The following is a 20502-nucleotide window of genomic DNA, read 5'->3' on the forward strand; positions in this document are numbered from 1 at the left end:
ATCATTGGTGTGTATATAGGACTCTTGGTGACATTTTCAAACAGCAGGACTCTATCCTTGTTTCTATAAATAAAGTATCCAAAATTATCTATTATAAGTTGACATTTGATCTAAATAGTAAAAAAAAATCTCTCAATAGCTAATAATTTTATGAATAAAAAATGATATTGAAATGATTTGGGGTAATTGACCAGTTGTTTTTATTATTTGGGTACTTTTGATGAAAATGAGGATTTTCAGTGTTCAATTCTAGTTTTTTTTTTTTTTCTTTAAATACTATTATTATTTTTTGTTAATTCTCGCCAAAGGATATTTTTTTCATTGATTTTTTTTTTTTTTTTTTTTTTTTTTAGAGAGAGTGGAAGGGGAAGAAAGGGGGAAAGGGGAGAGAGAGAGAGAAAGAGAGAGAGAGAGAGAGATTTGATGTGGGAAAGACATATCAATTGGTTGCCTCCTGCATGTGCACCTGGGACCCAGGATCAAACCCACCACTCTGTGGTGTATAGACTGACACTCTAACCACTGAGGGACACTGGCTAGGGCTAAACACTATTACTTTTTATAAAATATGAAACTGAGTTTGGACCACAAGATATAATATCAACCAAATATAGTCGTCTTCCATCAGATATATCTAAAAACACTCTCCAACTCCTCTGTAATACTTGTTTCTACTCTATTTTCAGATTCTACTCTTAGTCTTTTCTTTTCTCTCCTCACATATTGTAAAGCCAGAAAATTACATTTTTGTTGGGATTTTACAATTTCTTTTTGGTGGAAAGAATAAAGGTCAGTCAGTATTCCATTTCAGGAAGATAGTTAAATGGCTGGTATTACAGTGTCTGTCAAAATGATGGAGTACTACTCATTTTTATTTTTCAGTGAAACCATATGAAATCGCAAATAAAAGCACTCACTACCTCTCATGTCAGAATTTAAATGAAAAAATCTTTTGTGTTCTGCCTTCAGAATCAAAACTTATTATGAGTGATTCATATTGACTTCAAAGCCTTTCTTTTTACAAATAGTTTTGGAATATAAATTACAGAAAATAATTTTAAACTTAAATTTAAAACAATCTTATTTATCATAAAAATGAATGCTTAAAACTCTACATTCAATATTTAAATTTTAACTTTATTCATTATTAGGTAGTAAAAAAATAATATTTCAAATGCAAGTGGGTCAAATATAGTATGATCTATATTCTGTAAGGGAAAGAATTTTAATGTTTACTTGGTAATGTATCATCAGGAAAAGAATTAAAACATTCTTTGTGCTTGGCATTCTTTGTTTGTTTTTAAACCATTGAATACTAAATCTAAATGTGAGAAATCATAGTCACTATAACAACAATACTAAATAATATTATTATGAAAATAATACTAAAAAAATCAAATATATCATAATGGTTTGCATTAATTGAGTGCTAATTATAGCTCAGGCACAATGATAAGTGATGTACTTAAATGAACTTTTTTTTTTTTTAACAATTCTGATATCCTTTAAATTGGTACTTTTAAAAGCAGGTTTAATGTCTGAAAAAGAAGAAATTGTGCTTTTTTTATATAAAATATATTAACATTAAAGTTATTAAACTATATAGAAATGTAACCTTCTCATCTCAGGATTCTGATCGCTTTCAGAAAATAATGCAGAAAATATTTACTCTGTTTTACAATTTGATGCAAATATTTTCTCTTTATAAGAAGCAATACATTACACCAAGGAAAGATCATAGGCATTAATAAGGCAAGCCTGAGTTTGAGCCCCGCCTCAACCATATTTAGCCAAACCCTTGTCTTAATTCTTTCCTTTCAAAACAATTGATTTTTTCTATAAATATAATTTTGTTGTTTGGGTCATAACAATAGGGAAGCAACAATATATATAGATACACAAAGACATGGTATGTAAAGGTAGCATAACACTGGCTAATGCTCTGCCTGTGAGGATTAACCACCTTGTCATGTGCGCAGGCTCTCACCGGGTAGCCATATCTGTCTGCTAGGGGACTGCAGTGAATGACCATAAGCCTGGTGATGAGGCAACAAGTTATGTGGCAAACATCAAATAAAGAGAACAGACCTCTTACTAACTGAGTTGAAATAGCTTCAGAATTAATATCTTATATAATTATATTTAACTATATATAACCATGTATAAATCTGTCTAAATGAACATATAAATATTATATATTTTATATACACTTATTCACATGTGTTATATTCTCTACAACACATAAATATGCAACCAATGAATTCAGAATAATCTGGAGTATCCTTCTGCAGCAACACCAACATTATCAGCATCATCAGTACATGAACGTTTTGTTTTGTTTTCACAGTAAGTTTTTTTTCTTTTTCTTAATTAAAAAGTCAACTTATGTGTTACCCTGGACCTAGAAGCAAAGTGTAGTACATATACATGTTTCCTATATTTAAAAATTAAGAATCTAACTAGAAGCTCAAAACTTAGAAGAAAAAAAATTAAGAAATAAGGTGATTTACATATGATGAAATTAAAAAATTTGTGCTAGGCTTAAGAAATTCAGCTATTTAGTTTATTTTTTTTTTAAAGCAAGAGAATCATTCTCCATGAGATATTAACTCTCTTATAATGTTTAAACAAATATGTTATTAAAAAATGTGTTAAACAATGTAGAATTTAATTGATCGATGGATCCTTTAGTGAGAACCAGTTTTATACCATTGAGGGAAACTATAAAGATGAATGAAATATGTTTCATTATCACTTGATGCTAGGAGAAGGAGAAAACAGATATATTTATATCTATATCTATATCATCTATATCTGTATCTGTATCTATATCTATATCATCTACCTCTACACCTACACCTACAACTATGTCTATATCTGTCTCTCCATATAATTATTCTGCAACTAGTAACTATTTATTAGGAGAGCTTGAGTAATTCTACATTCTTACAACCAGGAGCTCCTCCTTCTACTTCTATCTACAAGAGGGGGAGAAGAAGCTCAAAGAAAGGCAAAATAGAACTGAACTGGATCTGTTGTAAAGTTCACCAGGTAAAGAAATGGAACAAAAGGTAGACAGAAGTATATCCAAGTAGATGCATCCTTCAGAAAGTTCAAAATAAGAGTATGGACCTCAGAAGACAGTAGCTAACTATACCCTACCTTGTTGGTACCAAGTTCTTTGTGAAGATTTTACTTTTAGGTACATTTGTTATTGCCATTTTACAAATAAGAAGCTAATTCTCGAAGATTGAATAATTTCTTTAGAGCTGTACAACTGGTAATTGGCAGAAGCAGGCACTGAACCCCCTAATCTGGCTATAGTGTCTAATTTTACTATACTTCTTAAAACTGTTAAAATATCCAGTACACATTAAGTGTCGTATGAGTTCAGTGCTAGTTGCTTCTATATTTTTTTTTTAAAAAACCTTTCTTTTCTTTTCTTTTCTTTTTTTATTTTTGGTACGTGCCCCTAGTGGGAACCGAACCCGGGACTCTCTGGTCCACGGGCCGATGTTCCAACCGCTGAATCAAACTGGCCAGGGCAGCTTCTGTATTTTGGTAATCCTGAAACATCAGCAGTTTACCATAATAAATGTTGTTTTCATTCACCTGTAGTCCACATCAAAGCAGGCAATTCAGGAAAAGGGGTGTTCTACTCCAGGCACATAACCCAGGCTGACAGAGTTTCATTAGAGACACATAATTTTTAAAGTCACACTAGATGCCTGCAACAAGATAGAAAATGGGAAGACAGCGCATAAAGGACAGCATTCGTGGACTAGGCTTAGAAGTAGTGCATGCAGCTTTCATTCACAATCCCATCACTGAGACTTAGTCACATGGTCTCTTCTAGGTGCAATGTTAAGGAATGTAAATATAGTCTCTGGGTATCACTTTTACAATAAAAAATCTATCTGGACCGACCAATTCTTACTGCCACAAGTACTCTATCTTCTGTGTTAAAGATTACTCTTTTATCCTTATAGGAATATTTTTATATTTTAGAAAAAGTAAGCTATTATATTAACATGAATAATCATTCATGTGTAATGATATTTCTCTCACAAAATTAAGCCTTCAATGTTATAAGTTTTTTAGCCTACAAAGAACTTTTGGGATGGAAAGTTATAAGGATGTCAGCTGATACTTCGTTGGCATCCTTTAAAATTGGGTTTTATAAAATTGGGTTTTATGAAATTGGGTGTTATGGCTGGGAGAAATAGTTAAATTGTCCATTCTGTTATAATCCTCCATCAGTTTAACATTTTTGCCCCATATGGCAATTTCAATATGTCTTTTCTTTCTTGTGGGTACTTATGTTTCATTCAGAGTATTCTGATTTACTGATTTTATCCCTTGCTTTGTTCAGAATGAGTATTTGCATAGACCTAAATATGGTTATAAATATATTTATGGATGTACCTGGATATAGATAGATGATGATAGATATATAGATATAGATATAGATATAGATATAGATATAGATATAGATATAGATATAGATATAGATAGATATACAATTACTTGGCACAATAATCAGTGTGATTTAACCAATGTAATTTGGTAAATATGTAGCTAATATTTTTCTATTCCATTGATACTACATTTCTGAACAAATTTATTATTGTTTTTAATTTGATCATTTATAAGATAGTGAAATATATGTATCAAGACAATAAAAAAAATATAGCTTTTTAATATAATTCACCTGCTTTGCCTTTATTTCTAGCCAATAAACTAGAGAAAATAATAATGTGGAAAAGACTTGATAAGACTTGATTACAGCTTTAGTAATACTATGGTCAATGGAAATCACATATAACTCTCTTGTACACCAAAATATAATAATAATAATAATAATAATAATAATAATAATTTAGAATTAGTAAAAATTTTACCATAAGTGTTGCCTGATGTTAAAAGTGCTTAAAATGGCCCTGGCCAGTTTGGCTCAGCAGTTAGAGCGTCGGCCTGCGGTCCGGAGAGACCCGGGTTCGGTTCCCGCTAAGGGCAGGTACCTCGGTTGCAGTTTGTCCCCGGCCCTGGTTGGTCATGTGGGTGGCAGCCACTCGATGTGTCCCTTCACGTCGATGTTTTTCTCTCTCTCTCTCCCTTCCTCTCTCTCCCTCCCACTCTATCTGTATAAAAAATGGAAAAATGTCCTCGGGTGAGGATAAAAAAAACAACAACAAAGTGCTTAAAATGGCCCAGCTGGTGTGACTTAAGGATTGAGCATCAAGACACAGACTGAGAGGACCCAGTTTGACTCTTGGTCAGGGCACATGCCTGGATTGTGGGCTCCATCCCCAGTAGGGAGCATGCAGGAAGCAGTCAGTCTCTCCCTAAAACAAACAAACAACAAAAAACATAAAAAAGTACTTGAAATGAAATAATATATTTTGTAACTTACTATTTTGAATAATATGTTTCTGTTTGGTTTATCCAGAAATATTTTTTGAATTTTATTCAAGAAATTTTATGTTTTCAATATATTGATAATTCATAAAATATAAAAAAAAATAAGTGATACAAAAAATAAACAATCTTCACTTAAATGGCCCCAGAGATGAGCAAGATGCCTGAATTTCTTAGTATAAAAAGCTTCGCAGGGAACTTCCGGTCAAGATGGCAGCGTAGGTAAACGCGGTATCGCGTCCTCCCACAACCACATCAAAGTTACAACTAAACTACAGAACAACCATCATTCAAAACCACCTTAAATCAAGCTGATTGGAAGTCCTACAACTACAGAATTAAAGCAGCAGCCACATCCAGACTGGTAGGAGGGGGCGAGGTGCGAGGGGCGGAGGCAGAAGGGCTGCTCCCACACCCATATGTGGTGGATACAAATCAGGAGGATACCTCGGCTGGGAAGGTCCTCTCTGAGCACTGAGGGGTCCCTGTCCCACACCAGGTGCCCCGCTCAGGGTTCCAGTGCCAGGAAGAGAATCCCCATCACTTCTGGCTGGAAAAACCAGCGGGAACCGAGGCTCAGGGAAGCTGAGGCGGCTGGAGCCCCAGGCAGCTCCTTAAAGGGCCCGCGCACGGACTTATCGGACTCGCTCCCTCTAAGCTTGGAGGGGAGGCAGCTCGAGGGGCAACAGAGACATACAGGGAAGAACTGAGCTGTTTGGCACTGGAGCGAGGGCTGGAGAGGGGGCTTCCTCAGGGACAAACGTGTGTCAGAGGCCTTTGTTCCTTTGGTGAGCCCTTCCCTGGGGTGGCAGACAGCCGCCATCTCTGGGACTCCAGCAACCTGGCTCACACTGGTAACCCCGCCCTGGTGACTTCCTGAGGCCCCGCCCCACCCAACTTTCAGGCCCACCCAAGCTGTTGCCAGTTGCTTTACCATAAGATTGGCCTGTCTTGGATCCTACTTCAGGTTTTCCTAAATTCTTTCAATAAGCAGCATCTGGTCTCAGCCAGACTCATAACTCTCATTAAGTAATACATAGAAACAAACACAGGGAGGCAGCCCAAATGAGGAGACAAAGAAACAGGTCCCAAATGAAGGAACAGAACAAAACTCCAGGAAAAGAACTAAGCAAAATGGAGATAAGCAACCTAACAGATACTGAGTTCAAAACACTGCTTATAAGGATGCTCAATGAACTAACTTAGTGAGAACCTCAGTGAACTTAGTGAGGGCCTCAAGAGCATAAAAAAGGACCAATCAGAAATGAAGAATGCACAGTCAGAAATGAAGGAGGCACTAACTGAAATAAAGAATAATTTACACAGATTCAATAGTAGAGTAGGTAAAGCTAAGAAGCAAACCATCGATTTGGAATATAAGGAAGCAAAAAACACCCAATCAGAACAGCAAAAATAAAAAAGAATCAAAATAATCAGGATAGTGTAAGGAGCCTCTGGGACAAATTCAAGCGTGCCAACATTCGCATCTTGGGGGTGCCAGAAGTAGAAGAAAGAGAACAAGAAATTGAAAACCTATTTGAAACAATAACGGCAGAAAACTTCCCTAACTTGGTGAAGAACACAGACATACAAAGCCAAGAAGCAAAGAAAGTCCCAAAAAAGATGAACCCCAAGAGGCCCACACCAAGACACATCATCATCAAAATTCAAAAGGTTCAAGACAAAGAGAGAATCTTAAAAGCAGCAAGAGAAATGCAGTTAAGTACCTACAAGTGAGTTCCCATAAGACTGTCAGCTGATTTCTCAAAAGAAACTTTGCAGGGCAGAAGAGAGTGGCAAGAAACATTCAGAGTGGTGAAAAGCAAGAACCTACAACCAAGATTACTCTATCCTGCAAAGCTGTAATTTAGAAACAATGGCTATATATAGAGTTTCCCAGACAAGAAAAAGCTAAAGGAGTTCATCACCACCAAACCATTATTATATGATATGTTAAAGGGTCTTATTGAAGAAAAAGATAAAATATATGAACAAAAAAAATGGCAATGAATACATATCTATTGACAATGGAATCTACAAACAAAATGAACTGGCAGAACAGAAACATTCTCATAGATACAGGGAACATTTTGTTGGTTGCCAGATGGGAGGGTATTTGGGGGAATGGGTGAAAAAGGTGAAGGGATTAAGAAGAACAAATTGGTTGCTAGACTGACAAACCTCAAAGAGAAGGGGGCTCAGGGATGGGAAGAAATAAATCAAAGAACTTATATGCATAACCAATGGACACAGACAACAGTGTGGAAAAAGGCAGGAGTGGTGAGGGGAGTCAGTGGGGGAAAATGAGGAACATCTGTAATACATTCAACAATAAAGATAAAAAAAAAAAAAAAAAGGTTCCCAGATAACTAAGTAAATCAGGTTTATCTTTACTCAGAATTTTTTAGAGAGAATATTACAATGGCTATATTAATTTATATGTTCACACATACAAACATGAATTTACAGAAAAAGAATAATACACGTTGGATTCTGTCCACATTTTCATATCTATTTTACTTAACTGAACACATACAGTTAATTACATACAGGCAAAAAATTTTTTAATTTAAATATAAATAATATATATAAAGATATATTTGTGCATATACAAATATGTGTTATACATATTTATGTGTTTGTATGTATTTTATATACACATGTATATGTATACAGACACATATTTGTTCATATACAAATATGTTATACATATTTATGTGTGTATGTGTTTGTGTGTATTCAATAATACTATGTTTTCCAACATCTATTACCAAATAAAGCCTAATATAATGAGGAAAATCAGGAGAATACAAACAATCATTTTCTCTTCCTGTCTCACAGATGTTAAGTGTGGATTTCAAACTTAAAACTAGAAATAGCTATTCCTTTTCTTAGAAGTCTCTAATGTTGATTACAGATGCATTCTTCAAAAAACAAAGGGTCTCTACACTGTAAATTGAATACTTAGACATTGATTTAATTCAGCTCAAATAATACTTATTGCCTTTAATCGAGAACAAAGACATCTCACTTTGATGTCAAGTAAGCAGATGCAAAAAAATCACCAGACTACAGCAATTTTGAACCAAAAAACACTGACTTAAATTTTACCTCCTTAAATTTTAAGTGTGAAAAATTCTATGAACAAGTAGAAGATCTTAGTGAAAACTTTATAGTGGATCCACATTCCAAGGCTTAAGCCCTGTAAAATATTTAAAATTTTTCTAATTAGCAGAGAAAACAGAGTTTATAAATAAACACACACATATATGTATAATAGATATTCGTATATTTGTATATATACATACATATATTCATATATATGTACAGACACATATATGCATACACATACATGCAAACATATATATACATATATAACACACACGAATTGTCTCTATCTCTTTGAGCTCTTTAGATGATTGTAAAGTTATGTAATATCCTGATATTTATTTAATCATTATATGAAACTATTAGATATAAAAATCACTATGATTCATAAACATTTGAAATATTCTATAGTATATATTGATAATAATTTTAAATTTACAATTTAATGGTTTTTATTGATTATTTAAGAATAAATATAACTTTCTAATTTCATGTTCCTAAATAATCATTTTCTGAAGGGTGATTATTCAAGAGAGATGTGAGAATATCTTTTCAAATATAAATTTGTTGCAATTTATTACATAAATAAGAATGTACATAATGAATGAAAATCACACTGATCTTTTCAGAAGAGAGATCAAGGACACATATTTCTATAATAAAATGGAAGACATAGAATCACGACCATATTTTTACATCACCTTATAGCTTTCAAATATGTTACTCTATGAAACTTTCCAGTATTCTTTTGGGAAAAACATTATTTTCCCTAGCTTTTCAGGAAAATAACTTAAGCTCAGAATGTTTAAATCAATGTCCACTGTTACAGCTAATAAGTATGGAACTAACACTAAAAGTTAGTCTGTGTGACTCTAAAATCTAGGACTTTAACATTAAACATTGTTGCTTTAAAGCCTCACAGCAAGCAAAGCTTTATCAACCAAATAATTTATCTGTTCATTTAAAATTTTGAAATACATGTAATATAAATATATTTTATATACTCAGAATAATGTGTCAAGCTTTAATATTATATGTAGGTCTCCATTAAATTAAAACTACTTGTTTATTTAATTCTCATGGTAACCACAAATAAAATACCGGTAGGAATATACCCCCCCCCTTAAAAAAATGATCAAGGAATTAAAGCATGTCACTACAGAAAAACGTAATGGAACAGAAAATAAGGCAGCAAAAGAGAAAAAGATGGCCAATTCAGCTACAAGACAAACAGAAAATAATTAACAAAATGACAATAGTAAGCCTTTCCCTCTCAGTAATTATTTTAATTAATTGATTAAAATATCCAATCACAGTGTAGAAAGTTTCTAAAAAATATTCTTAAGAGATACAACTGTATACTGTCTACAAAAGAATAACTTTAGATATAAAGACATATACAGAATGACAGTGCAAAAATGGAAAAAGTTAGCCCATGGAAATGGTACTCGAAAGAAAGAAATGGTGGCCATATGGATATCAGACAAAATAAACTCTAATTCAAAAACTATCACAAGAGACAAAGAAAGAGACTATAGTCATAAAAAGATCAATTTAACAGGAAGATACATTAATTATAAACACACAGGCACCTAACAGTAGAGCATTGAAATATATGAAGCAAATATTGACAGATTGATGGGAGCAATAGACACTAATTGAATAATAGTGGGACAATAATTTAACAATTGATAGGACCACCAGAGAGATTAATAAGAAAACAGGGTACTTGAACAATGCCGTAGAACAGTGCAATGTCCTATACCGACCAGACGTGGAGAAATTGCTCAACCACAGCAGATGTACATTCTTCTCAGGCACACATGGAACATTCTCTAACATAGATCACATTAGGCCACAAAATCTATTAAGAAGTATAACTGACATCATGCCGAGTACTTTTTCCAACCATAATGAAATAAAACTAAAGATTAATAGCAAAAGAAAAATGACAAATTTCACAAATATGTGGAAATTAAACAACATACTCTCAGACATCCAATGAGCCAAATAATAAATCACAAGGGAAATTAGAAAATATCTAAAGAGAAATAAGAATGAAAACATAGTATACCAAACTTATGGGAGGCAATAAAAGTAGTACTAAGAACAAGTTTACAGTGACAAACACCTACACTAAAAAAATAAGATCTCAAATCAATAATTTAACTTTACAATTGTAGCAACTGGAAAAAGAAAAACAAATACCAAATATGCATAAAGAAAGAAGTAATAAAGATTAGAACAGTAGTGAACATAATAGAGAATAGAAAAACAATCAAAACAAATAAAACTGAGGTTGCTTTTTTAAAGATAAAAAAAAAAAAAGACAAATCCTTAGCCAGAATAGCAAAGAAGTTTCAAAGAACAAATCACAATTAAAAGAGACCAATGGGCACAGACAATAATACTCTGAAGATGGGGGCGGTTGGTCGACAGGAGCAGGGAGGAGGCTATCAAGGGAGGAAAAAGGAGAATCATCTGTAGCACAAATTAATTAATTAGAAAATGAAAAATAAAGAAAAGACATTACAACTAATGCGACAGGAATAAGAGATCAGAATAGACTGTTATGCAAACAAAAACTCATAGACACAGACAACATATGGTAGTTACCAGAGGGAAGGGAAGTGGGGAAGCAGTGAAGGGTAAAGGGGTCAAATATATGGTAATAGAAGATTTGACTCTGTGTGGTGGGCACATCGTGCAATATACAGAAGATGTGTCACAGAATTTCACACTTGAAACCTATGCAAATTTAATAACCAATGTCACTCCAATAAATTTAATTAAAAAATAGATTATTATGAAAAATTATACTCCCACAAATTGCATAACCTAGAAAAAATGAGTGAATTTCTGGATATATAAAACCTATCAAGATTAAATCATGAAGAGATTAAAAAAAACTAAACAAACCTAAAACTGGTAGGGAAATTGAATCAGTAAACAAAACCTTCCCAAATAAGAATAGCCCAGAACCAGAGAGCTTAATTAGAGACTTCTACTGAAGATTTAAAGAAAAATTGAGACCATGCCTTCTCAAACTCCTCAAATGTATTGAAAATGAGGGAACATTTTCACACTAATTTTATAAACCCAGCATTATGCTAATACCAAAAGCAGAAAAAACAAACAAACAAAAAAACAACAAATGAGTCAGATATTCTCTACAAAATACCAACAAGCTGAATTCAAAAGCATAGCAAAAGAATTACACATACATCATGACTCAGTGCAATTTAACTCTGGGATACAAAGAGTGTCCAATACACAAAAATCAAAATGATACACCATACTAAAAGAACAAAAGATAAAAATCACATGACCATCTCAATAGACATAGAAAAAGCATTTGACAAATTTCAACTTAATAAACTAGAAAGAGAAGGAAATTACCTCAACATAATAAAGGTCATATATGAAAAGCCCACAACTAACATTAAATACAATGATAAAAAACTGAAAGCTTTTTCATTAAGGTCAGGAAAAAGTCAAGAATGCCCACTCTCATCATTTTTATTCAACATAATACTAGAAGTTCTAGTGAAAACAATTAGGCAAGATAATAAAAGGCATCAAAATTAGAAAGGGAAGAGTAAAATTATCTCTGTTTGCAGATGACATAACCCTATTATTTATATATATGTATATATATATATATATATATATATGTATATGTATATATGTGTGTGTGTGTGTGTATGTGTATATATATATGTGTGTGTGTTAGAAATAATAAATGAATTAAGCAAATTTGCAGAAATAAAAAATCTGCATACAAAAATCAGTTATGTTTCCATACACTAATCAAGCATAATCTGAAGGAAATTAAGAAAACAATCTTTTTATTTTTAGGTGCCTTTTTCATTCTTTTTTTCTTCTTTTTATTGAATGTATTGGGGTGACACTGGTTAACAAAATTACACAGGTTTCAGCTAGACAATTCTAAAATACATCATCTGTATACTGTATTGTGTCTTTACACACACACACACACACACACACACACACACAAACTCATTCACAAAGCATCAAAGTAATGAAAAACTTAGGAATTAACTTCAGCAAGAAGAGAAAGATTTGTACACCAAACAATACAAACAATGATAAAAAAATTAAATAATACACAAATAAATAAAAAGCCATCTTGTGTTCATGGATTGGAGACTTAATATTGTTAAAATGTCCATACCAAAAAAAAGTGATCTACAGTTCAATGACATCACTATCAAAATTCCAGTAGCATTATTTGAAATAAAAACAAAAAAAAACTTAGAATCTCAAAGGACCCAAATAGCCAAAACAATGTTGAGAAATTAAAACAAAGCCAGAGACTTCACACTTCATGACTTCAAAACATATTAGAAAGCTACAGTAATCAAAGCAGTATAGTAATGGTATAAAGACAGATGTATAGCCCAATGGAAAGGAATAGAGAAATCAGAAATACACCTTCACATATATAGCCAAAATCTTCAACAAGAATACCTCTTAAAAAAAAGGCCTGCAGGGGTAGCTGATTGGAGGGAGGTAAAGGGATAGAAATGGGGGACATCTGTAGTACTGTCAACAATAAACATATATTAAAATAACTAAATAAAAAATAAAAATGGTGTTGAGAAAAATATATATTCACATTTAAAGAAATAAAATTTGACAATTGCCTTACACATATACAAAATGTAAGTCAACATTAATTAAATACCTAACATAAAACTACTAGAAGAAGATGGGGAAAAGCTTCAGTTCATTGGAATTAGCAATGATTTCTTGGATATAACACCAAAATCATAGGCAGCAAAAGCAAAAATAGACAAATAGGACTACATCAAATTTTGAAACTTTCGGGCATCAAAGGAAACAACAGAGTTAAAAAATAAATAAAACGTACAAAATGGGAGAAATATTTGCAAACCATATATCTGATGAGGAGTTACTATTCAGGACATATAAATAATTCTTACAACTGAACAACAAAAATCCCAAGAAAAAAAGTAACCCATTTTAAAAATAGTCAAAGGACTTAATAAAGATTTCTCAAAAAAGAAAGATCTACAAATAGCCAAATAAGCATATAAAAGGATGTTCAACATCACTAATCATTAAGGAAATATAAATCAAAATCATAATGATATATTACCACAAACTCATTAGGACTACCACTACCAAAAGAAAAAGGAAAGAAAGAAAATATGTCAAGTGTTAGCTAGGATGTGAAGAATCAAAATGCTTGGTAGGCTTGTAAAATGGTGTGACAGTTATGAAAATCAGTATGAAGTTTCCTCAAAAAATTAACAATAGAATTGCCATATGATCCAGCAAACTCACTTCAGGATACATATCCAAAAATAATTGCAAACAGAATCTCAAGGAGGTATTTCTACACTTAGGTTCAATATAGCATTATTTACAATCACCAAGAGGAGAAACAACCCAAACATCCATCATCAGATAAGTTGACAAAGAAAGTGCTGTATATACATAGATTGGGATATTATCCAGCCTTAAAGAAGTCATACCTTATAATGTGAATGAACCTCGAGGATATTATTGCAAGTAAATAATACAGTCACAAAGAGACAAATACTATATGATTCCACTTAAATGAGTTATCTAAAACAACTAAACTCTCAGAGAAACAAAAAAAGTAGAGTAGTGGTTGCCAGGGCCTGCTAAGGGAGGGGAGGGGGAGTTGTTGTTCAATGGGTATTGAGTTTCAGCTTTGTAAGAAAATAAAAAAAGTTTGTGAGATCTGTTGCACAACAAAGTACATAGAGCTGCACATTATAAGGTACATTTAAAAGTAAATAAGACAGTAAATTTTATTTTATTTGCTTTTTACCATAATAAAAAAGTTATTGAAAATAAATAATGAAAGTCTTATGAATTTTGTTTTTATTTCTCGAATGACATCTCTATAATGCAAATTAATACTTTAGGAATTTTAAGTAGATCTGACAATGTTAGGGGTTATATGTCAGGGAACAAGCAGATGACATTTAATACTTTGGTGAAGTTTTCTATAATCCTGTTTCAGATCATTACTTTTCTTATCAAAGGAGTTAAATATATATATATATATATATATATATATATATATATATATATATGATTGTACATATTCAAGCTTGTCCAGGAAAGTCTCAGATTAACCAACTCAACAAACTGATGTATATTAAAAGAGAATTTATTGTTTAATAGTGAGAAAGTAACTTTATTAGATTCTCAAAATCCTTCAGACTCCAAATCCAATGAGGAAGTGCCCTTGTTTATTTTGTATACACATGGTCAAGCACATAAACAGAGAGTTTGGCATATACAGAATTTTGGAATCATTCTAACTCCTTTTCTTGTCTCATACAGCATAGCAAAGCAATTACAAAATACTGTTGACTCTGCTTTCAAAATATGTATGGTTATCAATAAATTCACAATACCTCCATTTTTACTATCCCAGTTCATTATCACTCGCCTGACACAATTGCTTCCTAATCGCTCTCCGTTAGCATCATTGCTCCCTTACAATCTATTTCCACTCAATAACCAGTGTAACCCTTTTAAAATGTAGGTCAAAACATGATCTTTCTCTCCTCATTACTCTGTTCTACCCTCTCATTTTTTTTAATGGCACAGAAAGTCCTTTCACTGAAATACTCAAAGGCAATTTTCAGCCTCTACCATGGTACTCTGATGTCATTTTGTCTCTCTTCTCCATTCTCACTGGCCTCCCTACTGTAACGCGCATCCTCCAGACAGCCGTCCTAAGTGTATAGCATTATTCCTGTGCCTGGAAGGTTCTACTCTGGAAATCAGCATCACTTTAACTTTCCTACCGTATTGTTCAAATGTCACATCCTCCACAAAGCTTACTTGCGATTAATCTATTTATAAATGCAACTCCACCCCTACATCCTCAACCTTATACCCGATGTATTGTTTTATCCATATATTTTATGACTTCCCAACATAATATACAATTATGTATGTATATTTACTGTCTGTCTTCAGTGACTATAACATAAGATCTATGCAATCCATGATCTTTTGTTCATGCTGAGCAAAAGTCCTATGCACTAATTTTTTGGGTGTATAGAGCAATGTTGGACACATAAATAGGTGCTCAGTAAATATTTGTTGAATAGTTGTATGGTAAGATAACAAGAAGCTAAGAAAATTCTAGGGCAAAAGGAATAGGAAAACTGAGACAAGAAAATTAAACAAGACCAAACAGTTTGGGCAGCTTGCAGCCAGCTTGCAGAAAGGCCATATATTCCCCAACCAAGGACACTTGAGAACAAATGGTTAATACCCCTCCTCCTTAACCAGAGAACATGTGGCATAAATCACCCTGGAACTGCTAAAGCAGGAGAGGGTAAGGGGCAGTTTTATCTCACCCATTAAACAAAGAAGTTAGCCATTTTGGGGAAGTGGAAGAGAATGGAGAGTTTTACCTCACTCCTTAAGCAGAGAAGGTAGCAGTCTGGGGGCTTATCAAGATAAAATCACCAGGTATTTCTCATAAATCTTAGGAAGGCAATAGGAAAGTGAAAGGGAGACCTCCAGTGTTAATCTGTACCAAGTATCCTGCAGAGGAATCTTGAAACCTGTAAGTAGAAAAGTATAAAGCCCTTAAACCCCTACTAGGCTCCCTTCTCTGATTAGCAAAGAAGCCTATCTGTGCTTCCCTCATAAGCTAGATGCATTTTGATAGATTTGCTAGCCTTACTTCTTTGATAAGTTACTTGCTTTACTTCTTTAGTAAATTCGCTTTATTACCACACAATTGTTCAGTGTCACTCATTTGAAGTCTTTCCTACAAGACTGAAAAGAGCCATGGAGGGAACAGCCCAATTCCTCTGGCTCAGGGGGCCATCTGATAACACCTTTTCTGGTGTTTCTGGTGCCTATAACAATTGGTGCACAATAATTATTTTGAATGACTGATTTCCCTGAAATTTTATCTCTCCTTTATTGATTGGCAACTACTTACAAAGAATGTTGGAATAAATTACCAGTGAAGTAAAATCAAGTTTATTAGCTTACTACACTAAGATAGAAAAGAAACTTGGAGGAATCTTAATAATATCTCAGAAGGAGACAGGTAAAGAGTGGATATTTATAAGGCTTTTGTTCAAAATCTAGTTATTCAATGTGGATCTTTCAGTACAAGTATCTGATTGGGTTTGGGCCAATCTGGTGATACATTGGTGGAAAAACTGAAGTTAGAGTCTTGTAACCCATTTTAATGAGTAAACAGTTGACTAATCATTGAGCAGTTGTACAAAATATTATCAGAATAGGTCTGACTAACCAGTTAAGCAGTCTGTTTTCCTGAGAAGGAAACTGGTTGAGTAGTCTATACTTCAAATAAAGGTATTTTGAGGAAGTTCCTGAGTCAAATATTAAATTTACAACTGGCCCTGAACAACACAGGGGTTAGGGATGCTGATGGCCTGTGCTTTTAAAAATCCATGTATAACTTTTGATGCCCTAAAAACTGAACTATAAATAGCCTAATGTTGATCAGGAACTCTATCAATAACATAGTCAATTAATACATATTTTGTATGTTATATGTATTATATACTGTATTGTTACAGTAAAGTAAGGTAGAGAAAAATGTTAAGAAAATCATAAAAAAGAGAAAATACATTGACAATATTTATTGAAAAAAAAAAAACAACTCCATGTATAAATGGACCAACCATGTACTGTTTCAGGGCCAGATATATTTATTGGTTTCCAATTAAAATTTCCTGAGAGAGAATTTCCTGAATTTTTCTACTTCCTTTTTTGGCCTATATTCTAAACTGTTTTCTATTTTATGACTTCAAATCATGTAATGAAAAGGTTGGTTAAGCCCTGGCTAGTTTGGCTCAGCATTTGGAGTGTTGGCCTGAGGACCAGAGAGTCCCGGGTTCGGTTCCCGCTAGGGGCATGTACCAAAAAAAAAAGAAAAGAAAAGGTTGACTAAAATATTTACAATTTCTTTACTATGTGTATCAATTTACATAAATGATCTTATGTAATTCTTCAAAACAAAAATTTGAGGTTGAATATTACTACAATTAACAGATGTGTAAAGTAAGGCTTAATTAATTGTTCTTGTTTATATTTAGGAATTATAGGAACTCAGATTTAAGCATAAACCTTTGTAATACTTGATCTGAGAGACCATAAAAATAAATGATTAATAGCTTAGGGTCTAGAAACAGATAGTTAAAAATTTAAGTTCTGATTCTGCTTAGAATAAGTTACAAGTCATTTAATCTCTCTAAGCTGCAATTTCCATATCTGTAAAATAAGGATAATAATAGAGCCTACCTCATGAGCTTGTTATGATTGTTGAGTTGGATAAGCACTTAATGCATAGCTTGCCATGTAAGAAATGCTTCAGATACAAAATCTGCTCCTAGTGTTGTCATTAGACTAAAGGGTATCCCATTTACTCTCTGCTATACTGATGAACCACTGATTTAACCTCCTGTTTTCACCCACCTGCTCAAAGGCAGCCTAAATTAAAAATGACCAAGGCAAAACATATAAATGTATCAATGTCAGCTGCTGAACAAATAATTTTTTTTAAAGACACATACCACAAGAATTTACCCATAAACAATTTTAGTTGAAAGCATTTCTATGTAAAAATGCATAGGCTGGCCATATCAGGGTGAATTGATTCCACAATTACCTCTCAACAAAACTCTGTCCAATTACTTCAGTTGGTGACTAAAAATGGTTTAATTGATAGGTTTTTAGAACATTAACTTCTCTATTTCTTGGCGTGTTTCTTTTTTCAAAGGGATTCTGATTCTCAACCGTTCAGCTATAATACCATGTCTTAGAACACATACTCACTCACGATTATTGAGGCACCGATACTGCATTTCCAGTTTTAGTTTGGTTTTATTTGGTTGGTTTCTAACTTGTAATACAATGTGCAAGTTTTACCAGTCATTATTTAAACATTTGTAATTAAATGTTTATAATTATTTCATGACACCACAACTTTTATAAACTGCTATTAGTCAACACTGTGATTCTATAAGACCATTTTTCTATATGCTTCTAAATTATTTGCAAATTAGAGTGATGAATAACTATTTTCTCACAATCTATGTAGAAATGCATGGGCTGGTCATATTAGGGTGAATTGATTTTATAATTATCTCTTAACAAAACTCTATGTCCAATTTATCTGTGCCTATGTTTTGTTAAATCATTTTTTTGGAAGGATGTTTAACTATATTCCAATCTACATTATTAAATTAAATTAAATTATAAAGTTAATATTAAACTAAACAAAATTATTTGATAATACTAACATGAACCCATGGAGAAAGTAAAAAATATGTAGAGTTGAATGTCAGAGGAAATGACAGAATACAGACTCTAAAAATGCTCTCCTCCATAAAAACTACGAGAATAATGACAAAAATTATTAAAGTTAACTTCCTGAAACACTAGGTATTAACCCATGGCTTGCAGAACTCCAGGCAGCATTTATTGAAAAAAGAAAAAAAATAGCTAATTCCATAATAAAAATGGGCTTTGTGGAATTTAATTAGCCCTATTCTCATCCTCCTTTCTTCAGTTCCATAACAGTCTGAAAACATACAGACCTGAAACCCTGATAAAACAAGTACCCTAGTAGCCACTAAAAGGGCTAGAAGAAAACTGGACCTCTTCAAAGCCACACTCCCTGAGAAATGTCATTATTACACCTGTCTGATAATTTCCTAGAAACCCCCTTCACAAGAGTTACCTTAAAGATCCTCCCATGTGAACAGCCTGTTTTCAATAGTGCTTGTCAAAAATAGTCAACAGAAATTGTTTAATGTACCAGCTGTCTGAAGTGGTGCTAAATAGAACAAACAACAAATGTAACAGAAAACTTTAGAAGTTAGTAAGATGTCCATAGGGGCTTTGAAAAAGAGAGAGAGAGATTTCAAGTGATCAAGAAGGTTATGCACATGGGTAGAGCTTTATGCTTGTTCAAGAAAGACTGGGAAGGCCCTAAACTCTCAGCTCTGGCTAACCTTAAGGGTCTGCATAAACAGAAAGTGAATGTTAAGACATTCACTTGTAACTTAATTCCTATCTGAGCATTGCCAGCATGCCTCAACACAGAGAGAAACCCTCAGCAAAGGTCAAGAGATATTGATTCTAGGCACTGAAGAAAATATTTCTATTGTTAGCCAAACATTAAGCTAAGTGAACAGAAGCCCAAATGAACATGACAAAGAATACATACTTTACAGAATAAGAACAGTAAATTAAAACAATAATTCTTGGGGAAGGGGGAAACTCTGATTTCAAGAGTTGGGATGTTTTATTGTTTAAAATATCTAAGTTTCAACAAGAAATAATTTAAACATGCTAAGAAACCAGAATGCATGGCCCATAGAAAAGGGGGGGGGGAAGAGTCAATAAAAATTATTCAAGAGGAAACTCAGAAAAGTTTGAGATCATTGCCTCACTAAATACAGAATAAGAACAAATACATGGACATTATAAAAGTGACACTAATAGAAACTTTGGAATTAAAAATTATAATAACTGAATTAAAAAATCACTAGAGAGAATCAATAGTAGGTTTGAACTATCATAAGAAAGAATTAGCAAACTTAAAGATAGGTCAATTTGTATTATCTAGTGTAAGGAACAAACGGAAAAACAATAATAATAAAAAAAATTAACAGTGTATTATAGACCTAACAAACCTTCCAAAATACATAAAATTGAAGTTCCAGAAGGAGAGGAGTAGGAGAAAGAGACAGAAAGAACAATGGAAAACAAAATGGCCAAAATCTCTCAAATTTTATAATAAATGCTAATTTACATGTCTAAGAAGCTCAAGAAATTTTAAGTTGAATAATCTCAAGATGTTCCAATATAGATACATTGTAATCATATTTTTGAAAGCCAAATACAGAGAGAATATTGAAGATAGCAAGAGAGGAGATTCGTCAT

This window comes from Molossus molossus, unplaced genomic scaffold, assembly GCF_014108415.1.
Source record: "Molossus molossus isolate mMolMol1 unplaced genomic scaffold, mMolMol1.p scaffold_m16_p_9, whole genome shotgun sequence".
NCBI lineage: Eukaryota > Metazoa > Chordata > Mammalia > Chiroptera > Molossidae > Molossus > Molossus molossus.